This window comes from Pieris napi, chromosome 16, assembly GCF_905475465.1.
Source record: "Pieris napi chromosome 16, ilPieNapi1.2, whole genome shotgun sequence".
Lineage (NCBI taxonomy): Eukaryota > Metazoa > Arthropoda > Insecta > Lepidoptera > Pieridae > Pieris > Pieris napi.
This window is the reverse complement of record NC_062249.1, coordinates 4,284,033-4,295,568: the sequence shown is the minus strand read 5'-3', so window position 1 is coordinate 4,295,568 and position 11,536 is coordinate 4,284,033. Positions and strand designations below refer to the sequence as shown.

Genomic DNA, 11,536 nt, shown 5'->3' with positions numbered 1-11,536 from the left:
AAATTATGTCCAATGCCGTAGCATCTTCCGTTGTCAACTTCATTCTGTTAATTTTGTGTTACGGTGCGCGCGCATCGTAAAATTACACTCTCATCAATTTTTCATAACGCGCCTAAAGAAGTATAACTTCAAAAATAACGAAGTAAAGCTTTTATATAAATAAAGGGTGACATATAATATAATCAAAATTATGAATACTGTATAATCAAGTTTGTGATTTAAATCGTTTTATACAGAATCCATTGATATTACCACAAACAAAAGTTATTCTATAATCTATTAAAACTTGTGATACTAATTAGCTATAGGGGTTAAAAGTCTGGATTCACCCTTGTAAGCAACGTGGAGTATTTGTTATAAGCACATATTTACTCCGGTACTCCTTCCGCTGCCGGAAAAATTGCCTTATATCTCTTAAAATACTCTCCATAAGTGGAAGTAATAGGAATGTCAAGTTTTGTTGTAACTTGTCAAAAAACAAAGGAAACAGTATATCCTTAAGGTGGGAACTGACCAATGTTACGAAGTGTAATGTAACATGTAATGTAATGTTACACAGCGAGTATTCCGTGCAGTCAGTACGTCGTGTTACGTTGTTTTTCCCCGTAACACGACGTACTGACTGCACGGAATACTCGCTGTGTAACATTACATTACATGTTACATTACACCTCGTAACGTTGGTCAGTTCCCACCTTTAAATTAAAATGTTTCAGTGGTGCTAAATTAAAAATGATAATGAAATTATTGTTGAATGAATACAATAGTCTTAAGTGCTTATTCTGAGGTCTCAGGAAAGATCTGATGTATGTATTGTGTGAGATATGAAATGTTTTTAATATACGCTTCTTGCTTATATTTGTTAGTATGGAGCAATTTTGAACGGTATTAAAACATGTTTTAATATGTATTATATATTTTTACTATATTAAAGATTCCTTTATATATGTTGCAGCCAACTAGCTTAATTAGCCGTTCAATTAACAGCCTAGCCTTGTAACTAAACGGCGCCGTTTAACAAGCGGCCTGAAAGATGTTCAGCCAGTTGATCAAACAGCTAGGCAAATGACTTGGATCGATGATATTTCATTACTTGCCTAGCCTGATGACTGTTAATAGTTGTCGGCAAACCACAAATTTGATGGTGTTTTCCAAAGTTTCATGAAAAACAACAAGTACAATGGAAGAGTGTAGTGACAATAATAATGGGAATTATTTTTATGTCATGTTTCATCTTTTTTATTTGGCAGAAATAAAAAAATAAAAGGCTCTATCGTACGAATGGCCTAAGCATTAGCCAGCATTATTAAATGTTGTAACAAACGCTGCTACTGAATAACTTTCAGGCCGCTACTTAAACGGCGCCGTTAAGTTAAAAGGCTAGGATGTTAATTGAACGGCTAATTAAGCTAGTTGGCTGCGACATATATACAGACATTGAGCGTGACACGTACCGTGTCGCAATCTACCGTGACGGTTATACACTTTCAGACATTAAGTACAGTCATCGGACGCGGTTTGTCTGTGGTCTCAATGGCTGCTCTGAAATGTTCAATTAATAATACAATCAGATTAGGCACGCACAGACAAATATTGACCAGGTACGGCCTGTGGCTTTTGGTGTCCTTACGATTGTAATCATATGTTTATACACACTAGACGAAAATTATCTTGTCTGCTACATCATGTCTAGCACGTTCGATGTCTAAACGGAATATTAAACATCTGTATTGTAAAATTCTAATGCCCGCCTTCCACTGCGAGCGGAACGGACCCCTTACGGACTCCGCTATACTCGTAACGATGATTTTCATACATGTGCTTCCACCAAAGCGGAGACGAGCGAAGCGGAGAGAGCGAGTTGAAAGAGTCACATATGAGGTTAGCGAGTTGACCGAGTTTCCAACGGAAATGAAAATATATGAAAATCATCGTTACGAGTATAGCGGAGTCCGTAATGGGTCCGTTCCGCTCGCAGTGGAAGGCGGGCATTAATACTTAACATTCGAGTTAAACTGAGACTGACCTGTTGAGCGTAAAATGAAATGCGTTAATGAAATAAAGAAAATGGGCGATTTTCTTAATTTCATGAAACCAAATTGTTAGAATGAACTTTGATCAAGTGATCTCGTAATTGATTTGTATATGCATTTTGTTATACTTGGCTTTGTGTTATGTAGTGTATAGTTTCGGCGAAAAGATAAGGTTAGAATGGATTCGAATGTTGTACTAGATTAGTGCCGCGATCTCGACATCCACCACTTCACGCTTCAACACATTTGCGATGTCTGTAAAGAATGATTGTTAATTCACACAGCACAGCACTCTAGTCTTCCATCCTAATATATTCAGTGTGATTGCATAATAAAGTTTTGTTTCCGCCATATTGATATAAAATGATAAAAAGTATTTTCAAAGGAGGAACTATTCATAAGATTATTTTATTGGCAGGTTTTATCGCTACTTATGTTATCTATTTTGGAATATTATTAAAATGTTTGAACAAATTTAAGTTCAAATGTTGTTTTATTTTTGTTATGTAAGCAATAAAACCTATTCATCATAATAAAATATTTTTCAGATTCTTCTTTTTATTATAATTCCCTAGTAACAGTTAATATCAGAAAGATACAATTACCGTTTCTGTGCGATGTGACGCTATTCTTAATACGTAGCGTATTTCATTTTAAATTAAATAACTAACTTATCATCGTGTAAGGGCATTCCTTACCTCTATGACTCCTGTATCTTAAAATTTATTGGAGTCAACTTACCCTGTAAATTGCCCAAGGAAGAAAAAAGATTCAATCAGAAGGTGCTTTCATAAATAAGTCCTCCACCATTAGAGAACATGTCCTATTCATAAACGTTGGCGCTGTGTGTCTCAATTAGTTTGCCGCGTTTATTTATTTACAAAGTGATATCAGACAAACTAGGTATTATGTAGCTAGTCAAGTAGTGGGTCCGCGAAAAAAGGGTTTTTAAAAACTTAAAGTTAAAATGAATACAACCGGTCCGATTTGAGGTCCGTTTAATACTAAATATTACAAGTGTTCTATTATATTTATATCCTATTCTTAAAGGCCTACGTGACCGTTCTGCTGACACATTGTTCTCACGCTCTACAAGGAAACGTTACTTAGTAAGAACTAAGAGTGGTTCGTAAATCATGTAACAGCATTTCGGCTATTGAAATATAAAGGATCTTTGTACTACTATGTTGCAATGGTTTTTGTTTATATAAAATATAATCATCTTATGGTGGTGACAGATGGGGTTATATAACTCCTCCCTCCTTAAGAGCGAAATTATCAGGGGATTGCACATGCAAATTCTGATTATTTCGCCACTGCAACATATTAATAATCTTATTTTTTTTTAAAAACACAACAATTAGCAAAATACAATAAAAGAGTGCCTAAACTAATGCTTTTCACTTTCACTGAATTGCCCATTTCACTATCACTATCTCTGTTAAGTTGTTACAGCATGTAAGACATGTGTTGCCGGTCACTGAGCTCCATTCCTTGTAAGTTTACTGGATTCTGATTTTCCTTAGAGTTCACTGTTGACTGTAACTCCAGCAGCTTAATGGATGGGATACGTTCTGATGACATATTTTCTGTATATGAACGCTGATGATGTAATTGGATGTCATTGATGTTGAGATCGCAGGGTTAATCTATAGTAATGATATATTATGTTCCCTTTATAGAGTTTCGGCTTATCTCATTTTTGCAATTATTTTGAATAGTGATTTGATTACTATTATTGTACCTTTACCTCTTCTATAATTACTGTATTCTGGTCACAGTTGGATGGGTTTTCCTTGAAGGTCATCAGCTCCTCAATGCATGTCGTTTCAGGATACGGTGCCCCTGTTTTCTTGTGTGCAGAGATAATTTTCCTCAGAGACTTGTTTGCAAGGCTGTATAAGCGGTAAGTATGTTACACCTTTCACCAGGATATAGGGATATTTAGGAATGATTATTAAGGTTAGGTTTTTAGGGTCATGAAAGATAGGTAAGGGATACATTTTATTACTATAAGTTGAATTGGTTATTAAAGCTACCTCTAATACAAAAGTTATTTTCCTGTCTATCATGTATGATTTAACATTAATCGTATCTTCTAATTTAACTAAATTATCCCAAGTGGGTGCATACATAAGATTTTCTGACTGTGATATATAAATTAAAATCTGTAATAAATGTGTAAAACATTGGTTTTGTTGAAAGCCAAAGCAATTTCTAATTCGCTTATTTTTTATATAAAGCGTTCTAAAATTACTTACAAAAAGATTATATATGTAAACTTAAAACATATGTAGAGTATACTGCATTATTTTCTTTAGTACTTATGTCTTTTAACATTTTTTTCTACACGTTTTAGTCTTTCGTCCATAATTTTTGAGTTATTGTGTAATATTTCTGATGAATTAATGAGTCCATCTAACATTTTGGAAACAACTGTTAAACGCTTTTTTGTTGAAATTTTGTTGATTACCTAATTGATTAATTTACTGCTCATATCGTTGAGCATCTTCCTGATCTAAGTTTCCAGTTATCATTTTAATAATAGAGCCTAGAGGGTTCAATATTCCTCTTCGTACTCGGTGTGAAAGGATTATTTGCCTAATCTTTTCAGTAGTTATTCTTTCCAAATACTATACTTGTTCCCTTATTCCTAAAAAATCTTTAAACTAAGGCTTATCATCACTTACTATCTTGCTAAAATTACTATATTTCCTATTGTTTTATTCTAATTCCATCAGTAGGCCATTTAAATCTAATACCTTAAAAATAAGCCAGTTATCCTGTTGGATGAAGGCTGTTCCCTGTCTTACGGATACCTGGATTGTTTTCAACCTTTTGAAGTTGAAGGCCCAAGCTGGGGCTCGTGAGTGTCATCATGATCACTAAGCACCACCTTTGAAGGTCGTTTTATGTTTTTAATTTTTACCTTTTTGTGTTTACCTCTAATTGTAATAGGGATGGTGTTTCTTTCAGGTTTTCCTGTAACTATGGCCTTTTCAAAACAAGGTTTGTCCTTACTTCTGCGAGTGTTTATTAATTTTGTGAAAATTGTTTTCCCTTCTGGCAACGGGACGTCGGATTCGCCACCGCGTTTTTCTCTAGAGTTTCCCTTAAACGTTAACATTTTATCAGATATGATTTTGTATAAAACTTTTATTCTTTTGGCGTGATCTTTAATTAATTTTTGCAAGTATCGTTTCTCGAAGTCTATATTGAATGCGTTTTCAGAATCTACATGGCCAAACACTACTTCAAACGGTGTTAAAGTTGTTACAGCATGAATCGCATTATTATATGCCATGATATGTGATATAATAGATGCGGCATCGGTACATTGTTGTTCGTATTTTGTCAGTCTGTAAATTTCAATTAAGGTGGAATGAAAACGTTCAACTATTCCCATTGAATTAGGGTTCCTAGGCGTGCCGATATGTATTTGGATTTTATAGAGTGACATCATTTCTTTCAATAGATCGTTGTTGAATTCAGGACCAAGGTCGCAGCTTATTTTATTTGGTATGCCGTAAAATGAAAAGTATTTTATTAGTGCGCGGATAACGTCAGGTGTGCCTTTAGTAGGAATTTCAATTGCCTGTCCTAGTTTGCTAAAAGCGTCAACTAAGGTGAGGTATGTTTTTCCTTCGATACTAAATATATCTATAAATAATTCCTGGAATGGGGCATCTTGCGTTTGAGTTAACTGTAAATATTGTTTCAAAGGCTTTCGGTCATATTTCATTTGTTTACAGGCTTCACAAGAATTAATTACTGCTGATATAGTTTCTTTCATGTTATTCCAAAAGAAGTGTCGCCTGATGCGTGTAAAAGTTTCTTGAATACCTCTGTGACAGGTTTTTCCGAGATGAAATTTCAGAATAACGGCTTTCTGTTCATTTTCATCGTCAATAAAAACGATTCTTTCCGTACACTCATGAAATTGAATTGATCCACCTTTAAAAAGCCTAATTACCATGTTGCTGAATTGTTTGCGATGTTCCGTATTTCCGAAATATATAAAATATTTCTTTTTGGGTTTTATGTATTCTTTCAGGAATTGTTTGATTAAATAATTACACAATTACTCAATAATTTTAGCTCACAGAATTTGATGTGAATCTAAACTTATACTTACTTTAGGGGTTGCAGAATTTCATGCACTAACCTATTTACTTCTATGTTTCTTTAATTTACTTATTACAATTTACGTTTATATAAATTTAACTCTAACAAAGTCTTAAAACTATCGTTAAGATGAGAGATGTCGATCTCAAAATAACAAAAGAAAAGTGGAGAGGGCTGGATTTGAAAGGTGAAAAGGTGACTTACCAGTACATCGCTGCCTCAACACTCGCACAAAACACCCTTAACGCTTTTGGATTTGCGTTCTTGACAAATTTATTTGTTCTTTTGAATAGCCGTTTTTAGCAATCGCGACGTAGTTTCCCCTTTTTAGGTAAGCAGAATTTGATGCTCGAACCGATAATTGAGAAGTACGTGCAGCTAGAGCGACTATCCTGTCCTCAGCGCCAGTCAAGTAGTGGGTCCGCGAAAAAAGGGTTTTTAAAAACTTAAAGTTAAAATGAATACAACCGGTCCGATTTGAGGTCCGTTTAATACTAAATATTACAAGTGTTCTATTATATTTATATCCTATTCTTAAAGGCCTACGTGACCGTTCTGCTGACACATTGTTCTCACGCTCTACAAGGAAACGTTACTTAGTAAGAACTAAGAGTGGTTCGTAAATCATGTAACAGCATTTCGGCTATTGAAATATAAAGGATCTTTGTACTACTATGTTGCAATGGTTTTTGTTTATATAAAATATAATCATCTTATGGTGGTGACAGATGGGGTTATATAACTCCTCCCTCCTTAAGAGCGAAATTATCAGGGGATTGCACATGCAAATTCTGATTATTTCGCCACTGCAACATATTAATAATCTTATTTTTTTTTAAAAACACAACAATTAGCAAAATACAATAAAAGAGTGCCTAAACTAATGCTTTTCACTTTCACTGAATTGCCCATTTCACTATCACTATCTCTGTTAAGTTGTTACAGCATGTAAGACATGTGTTGCCGGTCACTGAGCTCCATTCCTTGTAAGTTTACTGGATTCTGATTTTCCTTAGAGTTCACTGTTGACTGTAACTCCAGCAGCTTAATGGATGGGATACGTTCTGATGACATATTTTCTGTATATGAACGCTGATGATGTAATTGGATGTCATTGATGTTGAGATCGCAGGGTTAATCTATAGTAATGATATATTATGTTCCCTTTATAGAGTTTCGGCTTATCTCATTTTTGCAATTATTTTGAATAGTGATTTGATTACTATTATTGTACCTTTACCTCTTCTATAATTACTGTATTCTGGTCACAGTTGGATGGGTTTTCCTTGAAGGTCATCAGCTCCTCAATGCATGTCGTTTCAGGATACGGTGCCCCTGTTTTCTTGTGTGCAGAGATAATTTTCCTCAGAGACTTGTTTGCAAGGCTGTATAAGCGGTAAGTATGTTACACCTTTCACCAGGATATAGGGATATTTAGGAATGATTATTAAGGTTAGGTTTTTAGGGTCATGAAAGATAGGTAAGGGATACATTTTATTACTATAAGTTGAATTGGTTATTAAAGCTACCTCTAATACAAAAGTTATTTTCCTGTCTATCATGTATGATTTAACATTAATCGTATCTTCTAATTTAACTAAATTATCCCAAGTGGGTGCATACATAAGATTTTCTGACTGTGATATATAAATTAAAATCTGTAATAAATGTGTAAAACATTGGTTTTGTTGAAAGCCAAAGCAATTTCTAATTCGCTTATTTTTTATATAAAGCGTTCTAAAATTACTTACAAAAAGATTATATATGTAAACTTAAAACATATGTAGAGTATACTGCATTATTTTCTTTAGTACTTATGTCTTTTAACATTTTTTTCTACACGTTTTAGTCTTTCGTCCATAATTTTTGAGTTATTGTGTAATATTTCTGATGAATTAATGAGTCCATCTAACATTTTGGAAACAACTGTTAAACGCTTTTTTGTTGAAATTTTGTTGATTACCTAATTGATTAATTTACTGCTCATATCGTTGAGCATCTTCCTGATCTAAGTTTCCAGTTATCATTTTAATAATAGAGCCTAGAGGGTTCAATATTCCTCTTCGTACTCGGTGTGAAAGGATTATTTGCCTAATCTTTTCAGTAGTTATTCTTTCCAAATACTATACTTGTTCCCTTATTCCTAAAAAATCTTTAAACTAAGGCTTATCATCACTTACTATCTTGCTAAAATTACTATATTTCCTATTGTTTTATTCTAATTCCATCAGTAGGCCATTTAAATCTAATACCTTAAAAATAAGCCAGTTATCCTGTTGGATGAAGGCTGTTCCCTGTCTTACGGATACCTGGATTGTTTTCAACCTTTTGAAGTTGAAGGCCCAAGCTGGGGCTCGTGAGTGTCATCATGATCACTAAGCACCACCTTTGAAGGTCGTTTTATGTTTTTAATTTTTACCTTTTTGTGTTTACCTCTAATTGTAATAGGGATGGTGTTTCTTTCAGGTTTTCCTGTAACTATGGCCTTTTCAAAACAAGGTTTGTCCTTACTTCTGCGAGTGAAATTAAAAATTCTCATTTAAAAATTATAAATATTTATATATTATAACTTGTATCAGATATTTCTCATTCAATTAATCACAGGTTATTCAATACAATTTTGTGAATCATTATTGAAGGTATATATTTACAATTCATAATTATTAAGTACAAAGTCCAAGAAACATGAGTAAAACTTCATAACATTTTTAAACGTGTTTTAAGAAGTTTGTGCAGCTTAGGATTTCTAAACAAAGTCTAGCAGATGTGGGACGCAGAGAATTTAAGCTTTTCTTACTCATATGAAAAACGTGTCGTAGATTTTTGTGAAGATATGAAAACACATTTTTAATTTTAAAGTAGGTACTAGTAGTAGGGTATAAACTTATTTATCAATTTGACAATGTGTTATTTAATTTTCCGCCAACCGTTGATCCAACATACTTGTCTGGAGGAGGTAGGGCATTTTTATTTGCCAGGCTTGATTTATTTGAGTAATTTAAGAATATACATTAAATTACTACCAACGAAATTACAAAACTGTGCCCTTCATTCTGTATGATGAAGCTGCATATTATCACAAAAAGAGTAAGATAAAGTCGGTCTGTAAAAATAACATCTTTTCTCTAATATAAGAAAAACAGCACAACAGAAAAATATAAACAAAAACATGAGAACTTCATCTACAAGGAGTTGACAATATTTTTCTAATTCATAACCATCTGCTGCAGCTGAAACGGCTTAATTTTTGACTAGGCACTTCAAGATTTAAAATAAATTAAAAGGATTTACATACATTGTTAGATGGTATTCGGGATATTCAATCTAAAAATCAATTGACGTATCGACGCATACGGAGACATGACAAATCTGTCGAAAAGTTTCTGCTTAAAGGGTATAAATCGCCATCTGCGCATACAATATCGAGACATGAAATTATACAGAAACAAGTAAAAAGTATTGGATACACTTCTGTTCAAACAATCCTTACTAACTCGGTTTTTCGTCTTCGTTAGAGTTCGCAAAGATAATACTAATATGTAGATACGGTTACATATTTAATAACGATAAAATATGACGCGAAATATAGTATCTACACGCACTCTTTCGGACACACACACGCACTTAATAGTATATACCTAACAAAGTTATCATTGTCTACAGCCTTGCGATTCTGAAACTCACTTTTATAACTCACACAGCGGTTTTCACAGCGGCGGTCGCGCTCCTCTACCTCTACAAACTTTAAATTTGGTCGTTTCCCGCCATCTGTACTTTTAAATCTTATAGTGATCAAATCACGCGTAACGTATAATGCGGAAGATTTAAGATCAGTTTCCGATCACCAGCTTGATGCATTTATTTACAGCCAAAAATACATACAAAATATAAATAATAAATACGTAAACATAAAGAATTAGAAGAATTACTATAGTATGAAACAAACGCATAAATATGGCTGCCCCAAAACACTAAAACAAACCACGTGTTGAAGCCGTTACATCTAGATGCTTAATCTATAAAGAGTCCAAAACGAAGGGAACAAAATTATTCTTTCTGTCGGATTGTTCGTGTAAATATTTTGAAGAGATCGCCGGATTATTTCGGCTTCTGTTTTACTTTCCCCTCGCTCGGCTAACTTGTTGATTTTTACTCTCGCAATGAAGACGAACACAAACAACTTATTTCTGATTGTACTTTCTATAGATAATATTCTTTTTTATACAGAAAAATATATGATTTCATCAATTTACTGTTTGTTTTAATCTATTTACCAACACATTGTAGTTACGTTATTAAGTTTATATTCTGTGATCGGTATTTAGTGTATCATCGTGCTACTCTTATTCTTGAGGTTGTAGGTTCAAACCCCGGTTGTGCACCAATGGACACTCGTCGTACGATGAAGGAAACATCGTGAGGATAGCGTGTGACCCAAAAAGTCGACAGCATGTACAATAATCTGAGGCCAATATCTAAAAAGTTATTTTATTGTTTCCTGAGATTTAATATCTCATATAATAGAAAAGCAAAACCTTTAGTTTAGATTTACTTTTGAGAAATTGTAAAATCAATTAGTACGTTGAGTACAATTTCAAGTGTCTTAGTTATTAAACAATTATGTGGATCGATTAATTAATGAAATGTGATATTTGAGTAAGTACGAGTGACGAGGACATTGACACATGAAATGTACAGTCTGCCACTTTATTGGGTTAAAACATAGAGTATAGAAATCAGCTTTACATTTTATTTTTTTGTTGTAATAGATTTTACTTTCGCAAATCACGGGCCAATTTCTCCCATCCCTTTGTCCTTGGCGCGACAGATAGTCCCTTCGTCAGAGGCAGTTTCAACGCAGAGGAATTAGTCACCCACGTAGTCCTGGAATGCGTGGCTTCCCAATGATCAGAACTCCTTGGAGCAGTGAGCTCGAAGAAGCCTGCGATGTGCACAGGAAACTTCTTCTTTAGGAGATTGTGGAAGGAGCTAGGCTGGCTTAATTAGCGTATTAATTGTACAACGGTACAAATATGGGTCTAGGTGCGGAAAATGATTGCACCTTAACATTATTATAACTCTCGCAAATATTTAAATAAAAAAAACTTTAACGGACATATACGCGAATCTATTACGTTAACGTATACGTTATTATTATTTATTATTATATGTGGTGAAAGAAAGGCGCTGCTCTTCCTTCAACCATAAGGGGTCCTCGAACAGTCTAACCACTGACTTACCCGAAGACCCCAGATGTGTGGCTAGGATAGAATGATGCGTGATAGATGGGGAAAATCAAAACTTTCACAAAGCTAGACTGAACATTCGAACGCCGTGATGACGAGAGTGATGCGCTAGAATTGTGCGGTGTGAATTGT

General features: G+C 34.1%; 1 long non-coding RNA gene across 1 annotated transcript; it reads right to left on the bottom strand.

Annotated features, from left to right (window-relative positions):
- Nucleotides 1–3,014: 3,014 nt before the first annotated feature.
- On the bottom strand, nucleotides 3,015–4,171 carry LOC125057576. Its single transcript, XR_007118219.1, has 2 exons — nucleotides 3,784–4,171; nucleotides 3,015–3,622 (listed from the first exon to the last, which is right to left on the bottom strand). It is a non-coding gene; the product is annotated as an uncharacterized LOC125057576 (long non-coding RNA).
- Between the last annotated feature and the right edge of the window lie 7,365 nt (nucleotides 4,172–11,536).